The 25,368-nt window shown below is 46.4% G+C and overlaps 1 protein-coding gene and 1 non-coding gene across 2 annotated transcripts in view; one reads left to right on the top strand and one right to left on the bottom strand.

The window, feature by feature from the left end:
• Positions 1 to 25,368, top strand: part of LRBA (LPS responsive beige-like anchor protein) — a 2,444,222-nt gene that overhangs the window by 1,786,802 nt on the left and 632,052 nt on the right. The window lies entirely within an intron of this gene.
• LOC147728515 (small Cajal body-specific RNA 16) lies at positions 13,790 to 13,969 on the bottom strand. Its single transcript, XR_015309629.1, has one exon.

The raw sequence follows: 25,368 nt of genomic DNA, 5'->3' as shown, positions 1-25,368 counted from the left end.
GCTGGAGACCGACGCAGTGACTCCAGGCCTGCCCGCGAGGCACCAGGAGCCTTCCTCCCCGGCTCCGGTGGCGTCACGAGTGAAGGCAGGGACCTGGGGAGCTTTCCCGAGTCCCCCTCGGTCCTCGGTGCGGGCGGCTGCCCCGTCTGAGGCCGAGCTGGCGCCTTTTCGGCGCCGCTCAATCGCAGTTCTGGCGCCTACCCCGCCCACCCTCATGGAGAGCACGTGGTGGCAGGAGTCGGCCCAGCGCCACGAGTGCCCACACCAGCGCCGATTAACGTTGATCTGGCGCCGGTGGCGGACTCCACAGAGCCGCGCCAGCGTTGAGTTCTAGAGTCATCCCCTGAGGTCCCTTCTTCTCCAGAGGTCGGCCATCTGTTGGTGTGTTCCTGCCCGGAGACAGGGCGCCGTATTGTTGCCTTTTCACCGGCATCTTTCAGGGAGGGCTCCTCGCCGTCCCCACGGCCTAAATCCTCGAACCCTTCTTTCCGTGGCTCGCCGATGGTTTTTCCCCGGCATTTTCGCCTCCTGGGGCTCCTCAGTTCCCCATTCATCTGTGGACCCCCCACTATTCCGGGGCTGGCCGCTTCCCCCTGGACATGGGGACGGACGGCTCAGCCAAGGGTGGCTTCTCCTAGCCCTACGGCTCCTCCTCAAAAGTAGACATATAAGAAGTCTTCAGAGGTTCTCTCTAAGGCAACTTCTGTTAAGGTTTCCTCTCAGGAATTTCACAACCTCAAAAAGCCTGTTTTGACACCGTCGACGACGGCATCCTCGACTACCTCTTCATCGTCGAGAAAAGCTGTGTCAACTGCTTCACATGTATCTACGTCGACGACGACTGTTTCTACGTTGACGGCATCGTCGTCATTATCCTCGTAGACGACTACGACCCCATCGTCGGCGGCAGGTAAGACTTTGTTGTTGACGATAGCCATCAAGAAAACTCCAAATTGGGGACATATAGGGAGCACAAGAAATGCTAACATGTGAGGAGCTCCAAAAAAGGTTTTAAATCACAGATAGCCAGTATTTTAGATATCTGCAGGTAGAACATGTGCTGACTAAATGCAGTGAACAACTCAGAATATTGCAGACAGGTCACCTTTGGTATACAGAGTGCTGGTGGCATGATTACACAAACACGCCATCTCGCAAGTATACAAGACACTCTTAAATAATAGAACCCTCTGGATAGCCTAAAAAACAGATGGAATTTGGATCTTGTCATCCTAGAGGCGGTAGGCTGGAGGCAGGTGAATAAAAACCCTGGGGAAGATGCAGTCAGAGCACTATCTAGACTAATACAACTCAAAATATTACCCTATGCGTATTCTTTCTGTTCAAATTGAGGACAGACAAATGATAGATGCCTTAGAGGTTGTAACTAGGCAGGTACATTATTTCACACACTGTGGATCTAGCCACAGGGCTAGCAATTTTGAGCAGAAGTGGACTGGCAGGTTTTAAAGCTTAGGTGGGAAAAATAGATCTTAACCCGCACCTAGGAATTATGGGGAGCTGGGGAGACCCCGTGTTATCCAGATATACACTAATATTCTGTAACGTTGTGTTGATGGTGGCAAAAAGAGACACAGTCAGACTTTGAGGGAGTAGCTCCTCCCCACTGGTGGAGCAATGAATCATAAGCATAGATTCATGTATGAAAGTGGAACAAACTGTGTACTAGGCGCAAGGTTCTCTCCAGAAATGTTGTTTGGATCAGTAGCAGACCAACAAAGGAAGCTTAACAAGTAGGGTGGAGTACTGCAGACGAGGTTAGGTAAGGGTGTACTGTGATAAGTGCTGGTAGTGGTTGCTGAAAATATTGTTCCTGTACCTGTTATTGTAATATATTATTGATGCTGGTAGAAAGGTATTTATGGCCTTGAACGTGTCCGTATTGCTGATTTGCCTTTTTCAGTTTGTCAACTCGAAAAAAACAATGAAAACGTTAAAAAACAATATATGCAGAATAGGGAATGCTGATATAAAAGTGGCTCAGGCATGGGATATCAGTCAATTAATTGGGATTTAAAGAGCGCATAGCTACTTAGAGAGTGTCCAGGTGATAGGAAAAGAATCGACAAATGAAGCCCAACCAAATTACTGGAAGACCAATTGGAATAGCCATGTTCTAAGATTACGCCTGAAGCAGTGGTATATGATGGTACAAGAACTGGCAAGCAGGAATAATAACAGACCTCCATGATGTATGTAAGGAGATTCACTATACTAAGGTAACTTCCAGAGCCACAGTATCACAAAGGAATTAGGATAGCCTGGTGGTATACTAATATACTAGCCGTAAACGTACAGTGTTTTAAATGATTTGTACTTAAGATTTTATTATTATAAGTCTTACTTCTGTACATGCTGGGTGGGTTTATTGACTGCAACTGAATTTAATGTGGACACAATATATTAAGCTAAATGGAAGCACCCGTTCCATTAGACTGAAGGCAATAAGTAGAAACAAAAAAGAAAATAAGGGAAAAACAAAGCATACCCCCATCTAATGAGTTGTTTAACTGAGATAAAGAACAGGTGTCATAGTTATTGTATGTAAGATGACACAATGCAACATTGGATGAGATTCACAGTAAGTGGACAGTCAGTGTCAATTACTGTAATGTGGTGGTATTGAAATTCTGTTACTGAAACTGCAAACTCTACAATGATGTACAACTGTTTTGTTTTAATGTTTGAAAATCCAATAAAACACATGAAAAAAACTTTGTCAACGGTAAGGCAACCCAGATGGGCTCCAACAGAATCTTAAAGCTCCCAGCTGGTCTGCATCTCAAAGTTGAGCACACAAATGAACTAGACTTAGATGTCATCCGTTAGTAGTTTTCTTAATCTATCCAACAAACCTCTGGCTTAGTGGACTTTGAGGTTAGAAATTTGGTGTTTGGACACATCCAGAACCCCAGCCCAGCTTAATGTTCATCCGCTTTATCAAGCTAAGCTCTCCAAGTTGTAAGGAAATACCTAATTTAGTTGAAGATTGGCAGTGTAGGCTGTCCCAATCTCACACAGATTTTAAAGAAAGGAGAACCGAGACACAGCCATCACACCCTGTCGACCAAATTGGAAATGCTCTTGTGTTCCCTATTGGAGTCTGCACCCCAACAATTGGAGAACACATCGCTCAATCAAGTTTCACACCTCTTCATCACACACCTAGCAGACGTGCAGTCTGACGTAACCACATGGTATCTTGTAGTGCTCTAAAATAAAATAAAATAAATACACGTAGTATGGGTGGGCCGAGACAATAGTTCTGTGTTGAAGTAAGATATTCTCTATATTAATTTCTAACAAAATGTAATAACGCATATTATAATAAGCCACGGTCAAAATGTTCAGACACTTTTCCTGTGATGTGACCCATGGCAGTAGGAAATTTGGGCTTCTGTCTGTGGGGATCTTCAAAACCGTGTATAGACGTTAAGCGACTGGTTCCTTGGCAGGCTGGATATTTTGGATCAGTTAGTGGTGATTGAAGCAATAGACTATGACATGCTATGAGTTAGCATAGAGAGTAATTAAGATCCAGTAACTTGCGCTCTTCCAAGGCACTGTGACCTGTGGTACCCATGAAGTTATATATTCTGCTTTATTAAATCATCAATCAATCAAACAGGTGGCTTGTAAAGTGTGACTAATCACCGTTAAGGGTTTACAAGCACGGAGGTGGGGTGGGGTTGGGGGAACTGCTGGTCCGTTGAAGGCGCTGTGGTTCAGTCGAAGAGCCAGTACTTGAGGTCCTTCATGAATTGAGGCAGTGACAGTGAATGCCTGAGGTGGAGAGGGAGGATGTTCCAGGTCTTTGCTGCGAGGTAGGAGAAGGATCTTTCTCCAACCCTGGTCTTGCGAATAGGTGGGACAGTAGCCAGGGCCAGTTGGGTGGAACGGAGGTCTCTGGTGGGTGCATGGAATGTGAGGCGCGCTGGTTAAGGTACACAGGTCCTGCGTCGTGTAGGGCTTTGTAGGCGTGTGTGAGGAGTTTGAATGTGATTCTTTTGTTGACTGGGAGCCAGTGGAGGTCTCTCTGGTGGGCTGTGATGTGGCTGCAGCAGGGGTTGTTGAGGATAAGTCTGGTTGAATGAGGAGTTTCTGGGTGATGCCAACGTGGCGCGTGCATTGTCATATTCAATTCTGCTGCTGATGAGTGCGTGGGTGACCGTCTTTCTGGAATCGGTTGGGTTCTACGTAAAGATCTTCCAGAGCAGGCATAGCGTGTGGAAACAGGATGATGAGACAGGGTTGATCTGGCAGCAAAGCGCCATCATTACATATTTCTTTCTTTCTTTGGTTGCCTCTTTTTCTGGTGTCATTTTTCTCCCTTTTGATCCTTCTTGTTGTGGGTGCTGTGGACCAAACTGTTAACACGTGCACAACTTTATCTTCCAGTAGAACCGAAGATAACAATTTCCCCTTTCTCTCATTGTAAAGAATGTGTAGGGCATCACTTTTTTACAAAACATTAGGGCCGAGGATAGTTTCTTAGTCCATCTGGATTGATCAGCCCTATTTTGCCATGCTGCTATGATCCCCAGACCAGATTCCAACATGTTTCTTGTTACAAGCATTTCCTATCACAAAACTTCTCAAGGGCGTTCGAAAACTGATCTTCTTGTGTTGGTATGGATATTGGATATTGACAACAGAGGTCACACCGTTTTTCGAAAAACTAGATTTGGTCCGCTCTTTTTTGCCATTTATCCTGTGGATTGGTTTTTCACTGAAGGTATCATGAATATAATATCTGAAAGAGACACGTTAGTGATAGATTCCTTACCTTAGAATCTCCCCAGGCGTCAGACTGGATCCGGAAACTTTTTCTTAGCAGTACCCTTGCGCGTCGGTAGGAGTCGTCTGCGGCTCCGCGTCCGTCGTCAGCGTCGTGGGCGCCATGATGACATCGTCGGAGTACTTAGACGCCGCCTCCGCGTGCTGACGTCAGTTCTTCTTTTTTCCGCGCCAGCCAGCGCAGATCTGGAAAAAGCAGTAACCGTAGTCAATTTTTGACGAACTTTTTGGGATCATTTTTGATCGTTTCTCGAAGTCTTACGACTCAGATCGGTGCCGTAGGGATGCCTGGTTTCAAGCACTGCGAGGATTGCGACCGCACGATTTCGGTCACGGATCCTCCCCACCTGTGCCTAACTGGTCTAGGCGTCGACCACGACGACAAGGCCTGCTCCGACTGCCGGGCCCTCTTTTCGAAAGCCAAGCGGGAGTGGTCCCGCAGGCGACTCGAACTCCGGCAGTCTGCCCCGCGCTGCTAGAGGTCCCGGTCCCGGTCTCACGGGAGGTCGAGGGACAGGTCGCGGGGACGGAGCCACCACTGCTCCGGGAGTCGGCACCACTCCTCCGGGTCGAAGTCGTCATCCGATAAGAAGCACAAGAAGACAAAGAGACGTCATCGCTCTTCTGACTCCCCCCTGACGCTCGCGCGATGTGGCCGGGGGTTCGGGTGACACCGCCCACGCGCCTCATTCGGAGTCGCGTGCGTCGTGTCCTTCCCCACACCCTCCGGTCCCTAGGCGCGACGCCGGAGGAGATCGAGCGTTTTCTCATGGCCATGAGGTCCCGCTCTCCTCCGACGGGCTCCGCGGGGCCTTCGGGCCCAGCGGTCCCGTCTGGGGCCCCTAGCGGGTCAGGGGCTTCGGCCCCGACGCCGTCGGGTGCTTCGGCCCCGACGCCGCCGGCGCCTTCGGGCCCGGCGCCGCGGGCCCCACAGTCCCGACACAGCCGGCGCCGCAGGGCCCGGCGCCGCAGGGTCAAGCGGTCCCGACGCCGCCGACGCCTTCGGGCCCGGTGTCGCGGGACCCCACTGGACCTTCTTCGGGATCTGGATCGTCACCGGTGGACGGTCCGTCAGGTGTCGCCTCCGGCGCCGTCCTCGTACGGCGCCCCCCGATGTCTCCTTCGCTCCGGTTCCGACGTCGGAACGGCGCTGCTTGGCGCCGCTTTCAACGGCGTTTGGAGATTTTCACTTCTATGAACCAGCCCCATTGATTGAAAACCCTGAGTATCAGGAGATGGGTGATGAGGAGGATTGGGAGGGGTCTGAGGACCCTCTGACCAAAGAGTGTCAGTCTCAAGAGGACTGCACAGGAGACCTTGGGGAGGCCAGTGGCCTGGACACCTCTCCAGACACTGGTTTTGTCTCCCCTCCTACCGTGGCTTCGGAGGAGGGGCAACCTATAGTGTGGTGTTGATGAGGGCTGCCAAGGCCTTGGGCCTTGAGCTCCCCGTCGCGGCCGTGAGGACTAACCTCCTCACTGAGGTCCTTAAACCGCAGTCAAGCTCGGCCGAGCCTCTGCTGCCCTTTAATGAGGCCTTGACCAACGTTCTTTTGGGCACTTGGTCCAGGCCCGCTACGGGTTCGCCCGTAGATAGGAACGTGGCCAGACGCCACCGCCCGACCCCGGGCGACCCACGTTTCCTGTCCACCCACCCGACCCCCGAGAGTCTAAATATCCAGGCCTCCAATTCCCAGACCGCATTCCCGTCGTCTCTGCCGGACAGGGAATCCAAGAGGTACGAGCAGTACAGAAAAAAGATCTTCTCCTCCCTTAGTCTGGAACTGCGGTCTTCCAACACCGCATTCCTCTTGGGCCGCTACACCCACTCTCTGTGGGAGACTGTTGCGGAAGTGCTGCCACAGTGTCCGTTGGAGGTACGGGTCAAACTCAGCCAAGCCCTTGTGGAGGGTCGGGATGCAGCCAAATATTCCATCCGGTGTGGACTGGATACCACCGACTCACTAGGTAGAGCGATGGCAACGACGGTGGCGGTTAGACGCCATGCCTGGTTGAGGTCCGCCAACTTTTCAGCAGATGTCTAAAACACTCTGATGGACATGCCGTTTGATGGCCATCGCCTTTTTGGCGACAAGGCAGACCACGCGCTTGAGCACTTTAAGGACTCCAGGGCTACGGCCAAGTCCTTGAGCATCTCAGCCCCGCGCCAGCAAACGGGTGCCTTTCGCTCCTTTCGTGGCAAAGGAAGGGGCACCCCCACACGTGCCCCCAGCCATACATCGCAGACTAACATCCAGCGCGGTGTCGGCCGTGGAAATCGCCGTGGAGGCGGTCAGGGACAACGGCGAGGCCAGTCCACACCTTCTCCCGCAGCATCCGCCTCTAAACCCTCCTAGTCCGTGCTTCTCGGCCCATGTGACGCCAGTGGGGGGCAGGGTTCGCCATCACCACTCTCACTGGTGCACTGTCACTTCGGACAGGTGGATGCTGCAGATCGTCCGGAGGGGCTACTCCCTCCTTTTCGAGACGACCCCTCAAGCCATGCCACCGCAAACCCACCGCGTATCGGAGGATCACTAGCGGCTTCGGCAGGAGGAAGTTTCAGCCCTCTTGGCCAAGGGGGCCATCGAGTGCGTTCCTGGGCCAGAAGTAGGACGTGGTTGCTACTCCCACTACTTTCTGGTACCCAAGAAGGGCAAAGGGGGCCTACGCCACCGGCGTTACCTGCGATTCTCTGTAGGCCATGAGCATTTCAGTTTACTGTGCTCCCCTTAGGCCTCACCAGCGCCCCACGGGTGTTCATGAAGGTGATGGCGGTGGTCGCAGCTCATCTGCACAGGTTAGGGGTTTCAGTCTTCCCCTACCTCGACGACTGGTTGTTGAAGGCGGGCTCGCCTCCGACATTCGTCAACCACCTCCAGACAACGGCAGACCTCTTGCACCAGTTGGGGTTCTCCATCAATGTGCTGAAGTCACACCTGTGTCCCTCTCAGAAGCTCCTTTTCATCGGAGCGGTTCTCGACTCGGCGCAGTTTCGGATTTACCCACCCGAACAGCGGGTTCGGGATATACAGGCTCTGATTCCAATCTTCCAGCCTTTATCCCGGGTTTCGGTCAGGTTGACGCTGCAGCTTCTGGGGCTGATGGCTTCCTGCATCCTTCTGGTGCATCACGCCCAGTGGCGGATGCGGGCTCTGCAGTGGGACCTGAAGTTTCAGTGGGCCCAGCATCAGGGCAACATGTCCGACCATGTCCTGATCTCGAAGGGCACTGCGAGACAGCTGCAGTGGTGGCTCACGGACCGTGATTGGGTCAGCGGCAGATCCCTCTGCCTTCCTCAACCGGAGCACGTGGTTGTGACGGACGCGTCCCTCCAGGGCTGGGGAGGCCACATGGGAGAGGCAGAGATCAGAGGCCTCTGGTTTCCGGCGGAGTCCCAGCTCCATATCAACCTTTTGGAGCTACGGCGATTCGTCTTGCACTAAAGGCATTCCTCCCCTCTGTCCAGGGAAGGGTAGTGCAGGTGTTCACAGACAACACCACCGCCATGTGGTACTGCAACAAACAGGGCGGGGTGGGGTCGTGGACCCTCTGCCAGGAGGCTCTGCGCCTCTGGGTCGTGGACCCTCTGCCAGGAGGCTCTGCGCCTCTGGCAATGGCTGGAACATCAGGGCGTGACTCTGGTGGTTCAACACTGGCAGGTTCTCTGAACGCCAGGGCGGACGAACTCAGCCACCGGTGCATGATGGATCACGAATGGCGTCTGAACTCGGACGTGGCGCAAGCCCTCTTTCAGCAGTGGGGAGAGCCTTGGTTAGATCTATTCGCCACCGAAGAGAATGTGCAATGTCATCAGTTCTGCGCGTTGGAATTTCCAAGGCGGCACTCGCTCGGAGACGCTTTTCGTCGCAAGTGGAGTTGCGGTCTGTTGTACGCCTTTCCGCCTATACCACTTCTGCCCAGAGTGCTGAAGAAGATCATGCGCGACCGGGCACAAGTCATCCTTGTGGCTCCGGACTGGGCACGAAGTTACTGGTATCCCGAGCTACTCAGTATGTCAGTCGATCCTCCGGTTCGTCTGCCTCTTCAGGAGGACCTTCTGTCGCAGCAGCAGGGGACGATCCTCCACCCGAACCTGTCCAGTCTCCACCTCCATGCTTGGAGATTGAGCGGCGACAGTTGAGGCCATTTGACTTGCTTCCTGAAGTCTGTAACATCATTCTGGCAGCCAGACTTCCCTCCACAAAGTCGGTATACGCCTGCAGGTGGAACAGATTTGTGGCATGGTGCACAGCAAAGGCTGTGGATCCCCTCAATGCCCCTCTTTCTGAGGTTCTTCTCTTTCTTCTTTCTCTTGCCCAGCTGGGCTCTGCTCTGGGCACTTTCAAGGGCTACCTTTCTGCTCTTTCAGCATTTTTGAGGCTGCCTGCTCAACCTTCTTAGTTCAAGTCCCCTATCGTTAATCGATTCCTGAAAGGCATCACACATACGTTCCCTCCTGTTCCCTTTGTGATGCCTCAGTGGGACTTGAACTTGGTTCTTACCTTTCTGATGTGCGCTCCCTTTGAGCCACTTCACAACTGTCCTCTTCGCCTTCTCACTTTGAAGACTGCCTTCCTGGTAGCCATCACCTCTGCCAGGAGAGTGAGTGAGCTCCAGACTCTATCCTGTAAACCTCCTTTCCTTTCAGTCCATCCGGACAAGGTTGTGTTGCGAACAAGGCCCTCTTTCCTACCCAAGGTAGTCACGGCCTTCCACATTGGGCAATCCATCACCTTGCCCACCTTCTTTCCGCCTCCGCCTCCTGGAGAGAGGAAGAGAGGCTCCACCGCCAGGACCCAAAACGTGCGCTCTCGTTCTATCTGGACCGCACACGCCAGTTCCGGGTGGATGACCAACTCTTTGTTGGTTACGTGGGCGCTAAGAAGGTGAAAGCGGTGCACAAATGGACCATCTCGCGGTGGATCATCTTGGTTATCCAGGCGTGTTACTCCTTGGCAAGGAAGGAACCCCCTGTTGGGCTGAGTGCTCATTCCACTAGAGCCACAGCGACTACAACTGCCTTCAGCCGAGTTGTGCCCTTGCAGGACATTTGCCACGTGGGCCTCGCTGCACACGTTTGCAACACACTATTGCCTGGACAGTCAAGTCCGGAAGGATGGCTTCTTTGGCCGCTCCGTCCTCCAGGACTTTCTGGTGTGATTATTGGTTCGCAGACCCACCACCGGGGTTGGTATTGCTAGGGTATCTATTCTAAGGTATGGAATCTATCACTAACGTGTCTCTTTCAGATGCACAAGTTACTACTTGTGTAACGATATATCTGTAAGAGACATTAGTTAGTGATTGATTCCTTACCGATCCACCCATCCTCCCCGTTCTGCGAACCGGTATCTAGGGTTAAGGTCATCCTCTATTAGGGCCCTAGTTTCAAGGCACCAGTGTTGGTTTTTAGCATAGCTCTGCGTTTCTGGCTCGGAAAAGCTGTGTCTAAGAACTGACGTCAGCACGCGGAGGCGGCGTCTAAGTACTCAGACGTCATCACAGCGCCCACGACGCCGACAACGGGCGCGGAGCCGCAGACAACGCCTACCGACGCGCAAGGGTACTGCTACGCAAAAGTTTCCGGATCCAGTCTGACGCCTGGGGATATTCTAAGGTAAGGAATCTATCACTAACTAATGTCTCTTACAGATATATTGTTACACAAGTAGTAACTTGTGCGTTTCTTTGGCTGTACTAAAGACTAGGCCAATGCCGGAAGAGCCCTTTATTTTTAATGTTATATTGGCAGTGGTTTAACATTATCCCCATAAGCCCCTGCGGTGCAGGGTTGGTGGGACCGAGCTCCAGGGGGGGCCCTACGGCACCGGCCTGAGAGCTCCTGACTGGGTCTGGTGAGAGGGAGGGCCCCTCCATGTACTTTCCAAGGGGTGCCCCCTCAAGTTTAGTTACCCCACTGTATATTGGGCTAAGGAATAAAGCAGTGTTGTACTAGCTGCAATGCTCAAAGGATACTTAAGATAGTTTTGAGACTCAGTTTCTCTTGGCTAAAACTTTTCCAGTTGCGTAAGTGTTCGGAAACCTTTGTCTTGAAAAGCTGAATGCTGCTTTATCAAATTACATATATTTGTATATGGCACGTTCTACCATCAGTAAGCACTGAAGTAATCCCTCAGACCACAATATATTTCAGAATTATGCACTATACTTTTATGCCAAAACCCAAAGTGCTTCATATCTTATCTGTAAAAAGGATCAAAATGCGCTTTAATGCCAAGTTTATTGCTGTTTGATATATAACTCTTTTCGATCGCCAATTGGGTTCTGTAAATTCTGAACCGGAGTCATAAAGGTCGTGGTTCTGTTACGATTTTGTTAACAGCGAACCGTAAACAGTGAGTTCAGCAAGTATGAGTGTTTTCGTCATGTTACACCGATGGATTCCCTGTGTATTTGAAGATTTCGTTCTGTACCCTCGGGTTCCATTTTGTGCATGGCAGCCATTTTGTGGTTGCCCTCACATAGGCTGATGACTGTGGCCAAACGAGTCTTTAGGACATGTACACGTACAGTCAGTTTGTGCTCACTTCTGTTTGACCTGAGTGAACTGACCCTGTTGCCTGAAGTTGACCTTGCCAAACCAGTTCTTGCCCTTTAGCTGATCAAGATTAAGGATCAGAGCACAGGACATTGTAAAGTTTTACCACACACAAACATGCCTTATCCTACTTCTATCTGTTTCTGTTTCTTCCTTTATGGTCTATTTATGATGTGGGTTGTTGTCCTTTTTATTATGGGTTTGTCCGGCTTGTCTAAAGAAGATTGTTTATTATGGGTTTGTTTGATGATTAATTATGGACTGGACAAACTGAAAAATGGGTTTGTCATCATGCAATGCTTTTTGTCGTGGAAACATATGAGTGGTCAAACTGTAAATAAGGACTGTTTGCCTGAAGCAAAATTTTTTGTATAAAAAGGGATGGCTTGCTTTGTAATGTTGAGCAGTCTCCTGAGAACATACACTGTGTTGTACTTCTGGGACCTCTGTTACTGGCTGCAGCTAATAAATTTGATCTTTGACGCCACCAAGAAGTATCCTGTGTCTCTGTATTCTAAGACAGGTGAACGCGAAGACTTTGGGCGTGCCCCTGGCGCCGCTGGGTTTAAATCCCGGTTCTTCACCAACACCTAGTAAATTAGTATTTATCGGCTTGTTCATGTTCATTGTTCGAAACTTCCCATATTATCACAAGTAAAACAGACTTTACAAAATGGCCGCCGTTATGCTTTCGCTACTTTAGAACATTTCCGACCAGCGTTTCTCTTTACTCGTTGCATAAAGATTTGCGAGATCTCAGGTTCTCCGTATGTGGAAACCTAAATTTCTTTGAAACGCGGTGCACGACAAGCTCGTTTTCTTGTCCCTAAGGTGAGCGTTTAACAGATTATTGCATGCGAGACTAGCCATACCCTCAAACAGGCCATTTGAGATATTTACGAGACTTTATCTTGTTTTCAGATAACGGATGAAAATCTTCATAGAAGGTATTTCGACCGGCTTTTACGTTTTTATTATACATTGTATTTACTCTGAGAGTTTTGCTCTATGCCGATAGTTCCTAAATTAGGTTTTTACATATTCATTTCTAGACATAACCTTCGCAATCATTTAGAAGGCACGAAAACGAGTGGAATTGTGAAGGTATGGATAGTTAATCTTTGAGTTGGCTGTCGTGTTGATACTATTGCTTTCGTGTATTACTATGTAACATTAAGGTCAATTCAGCATCATCCGTTATCCACCTAAACGCTGGACTATCACGCAAAGGGTGTAATTTTAACGTTTAGAGCATCTGACAACCAAGGTTAGTTTTGATGGTTTTCATTTATGTAGTTCCCTTATTAGCACTGAATCACCAACAGGCCTTAATATGGTTCATTGTAAATATACACAGTATGTTATTAAGCATATCAGCAAACGAAGTATCTGCATTTTAACTGATGTTGAATAGAGACAGCCTTGAATTTAATAATTGAGTAATTTAGGTGGAGCACTCAAAACTTTACAGTGGCTTATAAAAATGTAAATATATGAATATGATATTAATGACAGCTACAACAAATTCATGTTCGTCATTTTTTTCACAGAGGCCCCTGAAGAAGGGACAACGGTCCCGAAATGCATCTGGCCAACCAACTCAGCAATCGCCGCAAATTTCAAATGATAATTGTATGAAATGAAATACAATACGTGATAAATTGTACATATGTGTAAGAATTATCATTGTGATGACCTAATCTTTAAATCTAAAATAGAGTGAAGATGAGAAGAGACTCTAATGCACAAATTAAATAAACAAGATATCAATGTTTTATATTGAAACTAGAACAGTAGTAAATCAATCTTATCGCTGTGCGCTCGGTTTGGTTGTGATATCTTATCACTAATCACCAGCCAAAAGATTGTCATTTACAATGCCAATAGCTTAATCTTTCTCAAATGCGAGACCTATTGCATTTGCACTCACACACACACACAGAGCCACACAGTGAGCGAGGAACACACACACACACACACACACAGAGAGCTAGCAACATACATACACAGAACGAGCAACACACACACAGCGAGCAACACACACACAGAGCGAGCAACACCACACACAGAGCGCACACACATCGGGGGCAGCTACTGCCTTGGACTTTGCCTCAGTTTTAACAGGGACAGCTAAGAAGAAGACAGCCTTAGTTAAGCAAACAAAAATTAAATTACAAACAGAACAGATGAAACAAGTTGAACAGATTTCGTAAAAACGAACGGACTAAGCAGCCAAGTTCACAAAACCCGCTTGAATAATTAGTTTAATGTTACTTCGACAATATTCCCTTTACCAACTGTCGTTTTGGAAGTGCAAGCAAGGCTCTATGTACCTTTTTCCAGGTCATCTGCTGAGCTACTAAACCAGGCTAAATATACAAATTTTAGTCCTAGGGTAGTTCACCTAAACGCGTGTTTGCAGTATCATACATGATCACCAAACGGCTGCTAAGATGTTCACACCTGTTACTGCACGAGACCCTCTGAGGAGGTAGCCCTTTGGTTTCTCTAGGTCCAGGACTGGCTGCCTTGGTTTCGAACTGAGCCAAAGGCAGGGGTCAGCCACACAAGAGCCATCCTCCTTGACCATGTGCTCCATGACCAGAGCGAAATTAAATATACACACACACCTGCAAGAACAGGCAGTAAAGCAGTTTACACTTAGGCACCTCAGGAATGTAGCAGCTGCTTTTAAGGCAATAACTAGGCCACTACATTTCAGAAAAGGGATTATTTCCGATTCTCGAATGAACATAAATCATAACGGCTTTATTCTACTCGCTATAAAGGGTCACTCAAAGTGTCACACATTACGCATTGAAATGTCACATATAAGTAAGTTCCCTGAAAGCACTAAAAGTCATACTAAGTAAATTTAGCTGACTCGGTGTGAGGTCAAACGAGAACAGAGTCGCTATGTAGGGATTTCGAGTACAGACAGGTTTTATCATAAATGGTCGAGAGCAGAAATTCTGAACTTAGTTTTCAGGGAAACTTTCTCTTCCGAGTGATTCCTATGTGCAGGATACACATATTTAGGCGCTAGCTGTTTGGAGGGGCTTTGGGTCCTGGTGACTCTGGTTCTTTTCAGTCGCTTTGTTTCCAGACGGCCGGGTCATTGCTTTTACGCAGGGGTGCAATATTGGGGGCATCGTTGTTCGTGGAAAAATACTTCACCCCATAGGAGGTTGGTCTCGTAACAAAAGCAGCAGTTTACTAAGGTTTAGCTTTTAAAGAGGGACGAGCTGATGTTTATTACGCATGCGCGCAGAAGATCTAACCTGGACCAGACCGGAAGCGCAATGCAACACAACCCAACCTTTTTCGGTGTTCCGGCTACAGCGCAGTTCACTGTACTCGGTTCACGTCGTTCCTTGTATTCGGGAAGCTTGTTACGTCGCGCCTGCCCAGTTACAATAAAAAATTCTGCGTTTGTATGAAGCGGAGAGCCATAGTGCACGCCGGGAAAAAGGATTAATGCTCCGGTGCGTTGCTCACTGTAACAGGTAAATCAAGACATCTGCTTGTACCCGGTGAGAAATCCTGCTGAGTCACTGCGGCCGGGGTGAATAGAGCTGCGCCGGCATCCGCAGTGTGACCGCACTGCTGTCACCGAGGCGTGACGACTCTTCTGGTTTTCGGATAAGCTCCAGGGTGGACAGCAGTGGCTGAGAGGCCGGCGGGAAACCAAGCAGTACCACCATGTTTCTCCGAGGTCATGCAGAAATGCCTCGGAGAAACGCCCCGTCATTTTCGGATTCGGGGCGTGTTTTTCTTTCTCTCCTCTTCCCATTGGCTGGAATGTAAAATTCCAGCCAATGGGAAGAGGAGAGAAAGAAACTAAAAAACAACCCCCCCCCCCCTGAATCCCAAAAAGACGAGGCTTAAATGGACAGACGCCCCTCTCCTCCAATGGCTGGCCTCCGTATAGGAAGCCAGCCAATGGAGAAGAGGGGCGGGTTCAAGCCCCACTCTGAAAAACAGAAGATCTCGCCGGCGAGACTGCGCAAGCGCAGCCTACGCAGGCCGAGACCTAAAAAGCAATGCCAATGCGTCATACTGGACAACCCCAGATAAAGCGGCTTCATGACTAGAACCAAGCAGTAATATTTACAGTGGCTCTTGCTGAATTTGGGAGGGCAACATGCTTCTGTGTAAAGCAACAACTAAGTATGACAAAGGATAAAACAAATGTAAGCTATGCCGTCAACCGGAACCCTGGTAGTATTCGTTTTAAAATAATATTCATGAATGACCACAAAAGTCATAATTTAGTTGCCTCAATAAGGGAAAAGAAATATGGCACAAATGGCATACTTTAGTATCCTTTGCACCCTTGGAAAGAAATTAGATTTTTTTTTTGTTGAGGGGATTGTAACCCTCTTGTGAGGTCTGAGGACGGCTGGTCCATCTTTTAGTATGCACTATCCCAGGTCTATTTCCAAATATCTACCGATATGAGAATCAAACAATGGTGTCAAAATGGTACACTGGATCTATTTTTATCAGGTCAAGACCTATGAGCCTCCTCTGAAAGTTTGTGTATTACACAATTCTATTAAGCGGTACGTCTGAGTACAGTCTGTAAACATTAGGCAGTTTCCAGCATGCCTCATTCAGAAAGGAACAATAGTTCCCCCTAAAAGTGAAGGAATACCAACAGAAATTCTAATGTTGAATTTTGTGCAGATTGATTCCTCTTTTCTTTGCCATTATCATTAATGCATTAAGTGTACTCACTCATGGAAATATATAATTATTAGAACTAACGTTATGATAAATGTATCCCATTCTACTCTTCCCGTTCACAGTTTACTAAATAATTCGAAATATTTTCAAGCAGCCTATTCTTTACTCCTAATATCCTGCGAAGCTCCTACGTTCTCACCGAAAAGTGAGCCCAGTCATAATACAAATGTGAGTTTTGCTGGCTGGCCATGCTTCTATTTGCAAATCTTTTGCTTCTAGGGCTTTGTTACTTGTTACCAATGCTTCCAAATGTCCCAAACTCAGCTATAACCTTAATATTGGTTCTAGGCTAACTTTTTTTGTGGATCATGTGGCTAAACCAAACAAGGAATGCAAGATCACCTTAGTCATGTACACCGATTATACAGTAACAAATTTTTTTATATTTATTTTTTTAGCTGCTGAGGCATCGGATCAAGTTAAGCCTCAAGATTGAATAAACACATTCAAAGGAGATGTAGATATTTGGTAGTGCATGATGGACATACATGTAGTGGATAGTGTGTACATAACAATGAAAGATTATAAACAAAGCACTCTTGAAACATACTTCCAATGGTACCATTTACATACCTGTTTGGTAGTTTTTGAGCGGAGGTGGATCTGCACCAGACAGGTAGTCATCTGCCGTTATTGTTCTTTGACTGAAGATGTGATTTCAGGGCAGTCTTGAAGTGAAGAAAAGAAGTGTTTCTACAGAACTTGTTAGGGGTTGAATTCTGATGGATTGGCTAAGGGGCTGAATGATCATTATCTGGATGAGATGTGAAGTTTTTGCTTGTTTTATAGGTTACAGGTGTGTAGCAGGGGGCTACTCAACACTCATTTTAGAATTTCTTTGTGTATGCTATTGAACATTTTTGCAGTTTATATAAAACCCCTTTGCATCGAACCGATCAGCCTGGTGCTGGCAGAAAGTGGTGGATGTTTTTCTAGGGAAGTTAAAGGGTTTTGTGTGATCAACCATGATGATGAGGTTTTCATGTGACGCACGGACGCCTGGTCTACTGCATTAGTAATTTTCTCCTTTTTTAAGGGTATTGTTGTTCCCGTGTGCTGTGTGTAAGTGAGCGACTTCTGTGACCACTTGGTGCCTGGTATCTGTGATCCATGGACTGCTTCGATGACTCAATTTAATTATTTCAAGACTGTTCAGGCTGCAATAAAAATTCTGTGTTGCACAGCTGCCCCTTGCTCCATGTAAGGAGGGTTCTCCTTTCCTCAGATCTCCCTTACTCTTTCCTCCTTCCAAAGGTTTCCTATCATCACCCCATCAATATAGCTCCCTTTTCTCTCTCCTAAACTGGGAAAAATCCAGCAAATGTATGTTTACATAGGGCAATATTCAAGGCCAGCAAAAGTCCGAAATCTACTCCTGGGGTTATAGTCCTTTGGATCGGACTTCTGACATTTTGGGGATTTGCAAAGAATCATTGGCTACTCTAGAAAATCCACCATCTTATTGATGTCAAGAGTGCTTCTACCAGATAAAACTTACTCTGGCGGATTTTCCCTTAAGTTGAATATGTGATAAATCATGCGGAAATGTGCTTTTTTTTCTTCTGCCCATTTAAATTCTACACTTTGTTGCTCCTCACACATAAAATTTCGACTGTGCGCAACCTGCCACACTAGCAGATTTTTTTTTCTATCAAAAGGACACTTCACCAGTTACACTAACTCCTAGCCTATAAATTAGGATCTGAAGTTTCGATACGCAAACATATTCGTATACATTTTAAGTTAAACCGAAGTGTGCAGAAATATTAGTCAGTCGAAAGGAAGCGTTTAAGCATCTCATAATTGGATGTGGGTCAGTTTTACAAAGTACTAGGAGGTCTGTGTAAGCATAATAAATGCATTTCTCGGACCACTGGGGATTACAGTGTGCTAACATTAATCAACACAGCCAAAGGAAAAGAGATATAGTAAAATAAAAATGCTGCCTAATACTTTCTCCACAAAACCTTTCTTTTAAGGGAATCGCTTGCCTTTTATTCTGTTGATTGATTTTTTTCCTGCATGCCCAAGAGGAGAAACTCTATTTATCCTTTCTCAGTTCATGCGATATTGATTAGTTATATTAAATGAATGTTTGATGAGAATGTATTGGGCTTTGATTTGCAGAGCCATCCGTCTCTGCTACATAGATCATGCTTAAACTTCCGAAGGGCTTGCTTTTGTGAGGATTTATTTCGGACCTTACATGTTTATTTGGATGAACTACACTTTGATAGACTACTTGTTCATTTATACCTGTCTAGTTCTAGGGCATATCTACTTTCAGCGAGTATGTTTTTTTTGTACTACCTCAATAAATCTGGGGGAAACCGAACCTGGAGCATATAATATGCAATCTCCTTCTCTTTGCAGTTGTGCGTTGAGTAATTCTTAGTTTAGTTTGCCACTGAAATAAGGAGGCGGATTTGGGGAGCATTTGATGCTCTAGGAGTCTTATTACATTGGCTTCCTATACGTGTGATTTGTGTCAGTTTGTAGTTCTTCATATTAAGAAAGCTAAAACATATTTGTGGAGGGGGGATCCTAGTCATGTCATGAAGGCATATCGTTTTGGAAATAAGTTGTCTTGATGCTAACACCAAGCAAATGTTGAATATTTGATAATATATAAGTTATTGAAATATTGTTGTAAGAATTATTTTTTTATAACAGGAGCTGGTTGAAATGTTTCTTTAAAATATTGTGGTGTTAAGCATCTTATTTAATGGGTGTTTCTGGTCCATTGATTAATTCAGTGTTTGGCTTTCATCATTTGTGGGCTAAAAGTTTAACCATGATTACATTGGCTGAACGACCTAAAATATTGAGTTTGTTAAACTTGAAAAATATATCTAATACTTCAAGTAGCAGCTTGTTATTAACACAGCAGATAAACTGAATGTTAGCTCTCTCTCTGGCCCTAATTCTTCACCTTCAGCAGTTGATCGAAAATGGGAGCCACAATATAATTAGCCAGAGGTATATTACATTATTTTGGTAAGCAGACAAAATAACTTATGCGAAGGTGAATATCCACCACCCTAAGTTACTATCCCATGCATATGGTCTTACTATTGCTGTGTCTGCCATTCTATCAGTTATCCTCTCACCAGCTCGCCAAATGTTATAAATGATATGATAGAGACATTTAGCCGCAGATTTCTTATTTTAGAAATCTCCCCAGCCGCCAGACTGGATCGAATATTTTTGTGCAGCTGTACCTCTGCACGTTGGTAGAGAGTGTCGAGCGACTCGGTAGCGACGTTATCCTCCGGATGTGACGTCGACGGAGTCCATATTGGTTCTCATCTGACACGCTGACACCAAGTTCTTCTTTTCCACAATTACAACGTGGCTCATCAGATAAGTGGTTCCTCGGTCCATTTTTTGGCCTACCTTGACGGTTTCATCGAACGGGACAGTGTGCTTTGAATCAAACTTCTCATGTCCTCAGGGTTCAAGCCTTGTAGGTACTGTGGATGACATATGTCTGCCATGGACCCTCACTCTGTATGTGGTGCCTCTGGGAGCACCATGACTCAGAGGAGTGTGACTCCTGCTGCCAACTTCACCCAGAGGTTCTAAGGAAACATCGAAGGAAGTTCCTAGTGGCTCGGATGTCACAGTTTTCCAAAACTTCCCGTCGACCTCAGTCCCTTTCGTGCTCCATTGACTGCCCACAGGCCTGATCCACGAGCTATTCCCATGGATGTCACTCTGCACTGTTGTCCCGAGGTAAGTCACTAAGCAGGCGGTCGAAGTCGCAACACTCCTGACTTCACCACATAAAGCCTGTTCTTGATCTTTGGTTAAAAAGAGAGAATTTTACCATTCTCTTCATACTATCTTAGGGTCTTTCTAACTGCATGTACCTCATTAATATGCACGTATGATTCTCATCAGGAAATCATTTCCACAATAGTCATCCAAAGTCTTTGAGGCTTCACTACGCAAAATATGCGTTATCATATTTTCATACTTCACTTTAAGTTTATCGATCTCTTCGGAAGGCCAAAAATAGATATTTGAATGAGATGACTTTGAGTTTATAACAACGGCGACCGTCGAACATCCTTTGGAAGATGCTCGTCGGGACGCTTTCAACATGTTTTATGGTGTTGGGCGGCCAGAAGTGCGCGCCGGATGGTGTTCTGGAGTTCCTGCTGTAAGGAAATCATTTCAGAGAAACATAACGAGGCGTGGGTTTGAACAGGCTAAACACTTCCAGATCTTCATGGAAGCAAATGAGAACGCAGGTAACGATGTGTGAAGTCTTCAGTAACACATGCAAACAGGAAACTCCAGAATATTGTTCTGTGTGGATGTAAAAACAGCACAGACGCACTTATTGGCTCATGTTTAACTAATGTATGTGCAGTAAGAGTATAGAGCACTCGTGTACAATTCTTTATAGCTAGTTTGTTCATCTTTTGTAAGGATTTTATGAAACACAAGCATAAACAGCACCGTACAACAGGTCTTGTGTAAACAGTGCAGCATAACAGATTTAAATACAGACAGGAGAACCCCAAACTGCCATTTTCTTTTCTTTAAAAAAAAAAAAAATCAACAGCAATACAAATACAAAGTAAAGCCCGGCAGCAATCAACACATTGAAATTGCATAAAAAGAAAAGAGTTCCATTTCTTCCGAAGCAATAGCCATGAAGAGTCTGAGAAGATCTAGCTGAGTAACATCCGTTTTCTAATACATGGAGAACATGCAGCCAGCCCCCGCTTTGCCTGCGGCTGACCACATAAAGACAAAGATACTAAGTGGCAGGATAGACTCCGTGGGTCCTCTGCTTGGGGAGGGTGAACCTATACAATCCTATCTATTTTTATATAGAGAGGGTAAGCAAGGACAAAGTGCCTTAACACTCCTCGAACAAGCACTAAATTGCACTGTATTCAATCCTGGCTCTCTTCTGGTACGTGCTTGGAGTTCTGCCTCTTACTACTAAAATAAGCTGGTAATAGAGCGGGAAATTCACACTATGCAGGCACTTCAGCATACAACAACCAGGGATCCTCAAAGAGAGCACATCTCTTCCATATCCCAGCTTCTAAATTGATCCACATCAAAGCGCGATCTGCAGCCAAACTACTCTGATGTCCACAATACACTGTAGAAGAAAAAAGCCACCAATGACACTGATTATCTCTTTACCCGCAGCTGTCAGCAATATGCAGAGCTGAAGAATTGCTCGCCATTGCTACCACTATGGATCATTTGATGCCTCAAGGTGCTGCTCTTTTTCTGTTCATATCCTCCACGTGCATCTCTGGAATTTCCACCACCTGGATATCACAAAACCTCAAGCTGTGAGGATAAATGATACAATCCAGACTTTTCCTCAACTGAAGAGAGTGTTTATTCTAGACTTTGTGAAGATAGGTCACTATCTACTGACATTATGCACTGTTGCATATTTTGTTTACCGGATCGTCCCAGTTGGTATGAAACTGTATACCTGCATTCAGTGTGAAAATAAGAGGTACACAATGATGTACTGTTAGGGATCCATTTAACTGGTCACTGACTTTGAATCTTTTGGATTCTGTGCTTACATCTTCTGTAAAGAAGAGATGTGGAACCAGCTATCCAGCCAGGGTGCCTGATCGGTAAGGGTTTGTGAGCCTCTCCATCTTCACTATTGATTTTCCCATCCCCACTTGGGCAGCAGCTCTCCACAGATTTTTTTACAGATTGCTTGTGCACTGGAAAAAGTACCTTTACTCACATCTTTTACAAGCTTGACATACATCCACCTCCTACACATCTGTACAATGATTTTTTTTTTGTCTTACCACAAAACATTTGTGTTGTTGAATATTAGAGGCTTGAGTGTAATGCAGGAGTGCAATACCCAATCAAGGGCTTTTGCTATTACTCAGGTTACTAGTTATTTTCCTGATAAAGTAACAACCTGTAGAAACCGGAGATGAGGGCTGTGCTCCACTTCTGACTGAGGTTCTGGCTTTCTATTCAGCGAAACTAGGTATTCGCACGATGCCTTGCTCCAGGAGAATGCATTGTGCCCAAGGAAAGCGAGTATACCAGAAACGTGTAGGCCAAACATCCATAGTGCTGTGCCTTTGGCCTCGCAAGTGCTGGCTGCCTAGGTGCACGCTGAAAGTGCCGCTAGAATCTCCTAGGACCTAGGCGTTACCAAAGCCAGCAGAGGACATAAGCAGCAGTGCAGAACTGCACAAGTGAGAACATTCTCCTGGCTTTTTGTCAGTGGTCTCTTTCATCTTGTGTTTATTTTTCTGTGTGGTTAGAAATGTTAATGGAACTTAATATGCATTTATTTTGCAATAATGATAGTAAACATAAGAAAATGCGCCCACTGACGAGTTTGCAATCGCTAAGAGTTCTTGTTAGTTACCCATAGCTAACCATGAATGTCTTTACGCTTGTGACAATGGTGGTTACAACAAAGAGGACAAACACCGGCCGCAGAAGACATCAAGGACAACTTCATCTGATTTCTTCTTCCACTGTTGTTCCTTTGTCTCCAAGACCTGTCTGGAGTGGAAATGCACAGGGTTTACCACCAAGCCACACCCCATGTAGGTTGTACCTCGCTGGCTGCACTTAGGCAGCAGCCACTGCAATGCATTCAGGGAGAGGGCAAGTAGTGAACTTTACAGAAAACCCTCGGAGAACAGAAACTGATGAAACTTGGTTACATTTTCGAACTTAAAGGTGGCCCTCAGTGTGATGGACAGTGAGCTGCTGCCTAAGTGTTAGAAATTGGACATCGTAGCTGGACCTCTAGTCCAGCTTATTAGACACCTTTGTGGACATATACCTGAGTGGAACCTATTGTGATGCTTTCAGAATGTGGAGCTGAGTGCTGGTCGTTCTTTTTGACTGAGAACGAACCATAAAGTGCCATGAAGCTCCCTTGGCCTGTTCGGCTGCAGTTGTTGCTAGTATGAAAGGCGTCATTCAGCTCAAGGAATTTTAGAGACATAGGTGCTGTGCCTAGAAGCTCTCTTATAAGTTCCATAAACTAGAGGGGGATGTGTCTCAAGAAACGACTACATCAACTACTGTGCTACTGAGCCCATCCCTGCTGCAAAGAAACCTGTGAGTGCCATGTAGTTGCCTCTTGGAGGTTAGAGGATAAGTCTGCTCCCACACCTGGCCTGCGAGTTCAAACAGGGCTGTCCCAAGCCCAGAAACATGAAATGCATGAAAACCTGCCCACCAGTTGTGAAGATATTCATATTTGAACACCTCGGTTCAACTTTTTCTTGGCCAGAGAGTTTTAGCTGTATCCTTGTACGCCAACTCATGAGCATCCCTGACACCGTAAAATTCCTTCTGCCCTGTTAGAGCAGTCTCTAGTGCCCCATTGAGATGTACCTAAAGGGACATAATATTGATATTATTTTCCCCTTCTAACCTCGTTGAAGTTCCCTCCAATACCTTAGTTGCTTGGTCAGGTCACCTCTTGATCTAATTCTACGTTACAAATGCCAAATATACTACGCTATTCATCACACAGACCAGTCCCTCTCAATCTCGCCAATGGTCCAAAATCAACAGAGAGAAAGCCACTCAGTATTTGAAACAGGTCTTGGCCTTGGTCCCCATCAATCCAGAAGAGCTAGCATTGACACTTAACAACTGTCTGGGTACTGTATTTGAACAAATACTACCCCATTCAACCAAATGCTGGCCCTCATCCTGATTAGCCAGTTGGTAGTATGCCTGAATTAGATGTAACAAAACTCCTGTTTTGGAAGGCTGATAGAAGATTCTGTTTGTCTTGCTGGCAGGGCACTCCACCAGTCTACAAAGTTCAGCTGAGACACTATAAGCACTGTATTAGACCAAAACCAGCTGTTGTAAACAGCTGATCCAAGAGACAACCAATTCAACGCGCTCTTTGTTCAAATTGGGCAAACCGCTTTCTAGCCCTATATCTTTAATTGTTCCTCACTCCCAGGAGATGTGTTAGAGTTGCTGCTTTCTTCTTTGAGCTGATACTGCCCCTACATCTCAGCATAACAGGGAAGACGTAATTCAAAGTCAGCAGTGGTGAATCCTTCCTTGATTCGTCAAGAAGACTCTCGCATGCCTTGCCCCCTCCATAACATGTGCCGTAACCCTGCTTCTCTATGATTTCTCCTCTTGAATTATTGTTCCCAGTGATCGAAAGAGGAGTAAAACTGTAATTATAAGCATATCTCCCTTTGCCCAGTTTTTGCTAAACTGGGAGAGAAATACCAGGCCGAATGGCTCTCTAACCATATAGAAAAACACAAAATGCTTTGATGAAGCTCAGGTCAGCCTCTGCCTAGAGGGTATGGAAACTGCCCTTAAGTCTGTCCTCAGCGACTTGAGAATAAACCTTGATGCTGACCATCCCACTAGACTCATTTGATTAGATCTGTCCTACACAATAAATTCAGCTGATCATTTTATTCTTCTGGATCAGTTGGGTGCAGTATGGGTTGGTGGCTCAGCTCTTTCCTGTTCTCCTCCTTTCTGACATTACATAAGCAGTCCCTTCCCCACAGGGATCGTCCTTATAATCTGTTCTATTTAATATCTTCATGATGCCGCTCATTAACATCTTTAGATCTTTTTGCCTGCTCTGTATATTACTGACAGATCCGTCTTCAGGAAGAAATTCATTCTACTCTTCAGTTGTGCTTTTTGGCCATCCAAAGATGGATGAGCTTGAATATGTTAAAACGAACTGCTGGCTAAAAAGACTGAGGTGGTAATATGCATTCCAGAGTCAGTATGGAGTGCTGGTTTCTGGCAGAGCCAGCTGGGTGCACTTCCCTGTCCCATTAACATGGTCAAAAATGTGAGCTCCGGCAAGACAAAGACCTTCTATTAGAAAAGCCGGTTGACTCTTGTTACAGATGCATGTGTTTTCCAACTAAAACTTATGAAAGCATTATTGGTAGCAGCAGTGATATTATCCAGACTCGATTACTCTAAAGGCTGTTGTTTAGGGTTCCCTGATAAAACTTGGTGGTGAGACTAGTCTATGGGATGCGAAGGACTGAGCTTGTGACTGAAGACCATCACAAGTTACACAGGTTGTCAACGGAACAGATAATTGCATTTAAGTCTCTGTGTCTGGGTCATCGAGCTATCATGACACTAGCGCCCCTGCAATTAATGCTAAACTTTCAGGACATCTGCCCTCACACTCACTTCAATCTGCTTACCATTTAACTGCTGTGGTTCCCCATTTTAGATGTGCAT

The sequence above is a fragment of the Lissotriton vulgaris genome, chromosome 3_1, assembly GCF_964263255.1.
Source record: "Lissotriton vulgaris chromosome 3_1, aLisVul1.2, whole genome shotgun sequence".
Taxonomy (NCBI): Eukaryota; Metazoa; Chordata; class Amphibia; order Caudata; family Salamandridae; genus Lissotriton; species Lissotriton vulgaris.
Note: the sequence above shows the minus strand (reverse complement) of the source record. Positions and strands in the feature narration are given on the sequence as shown.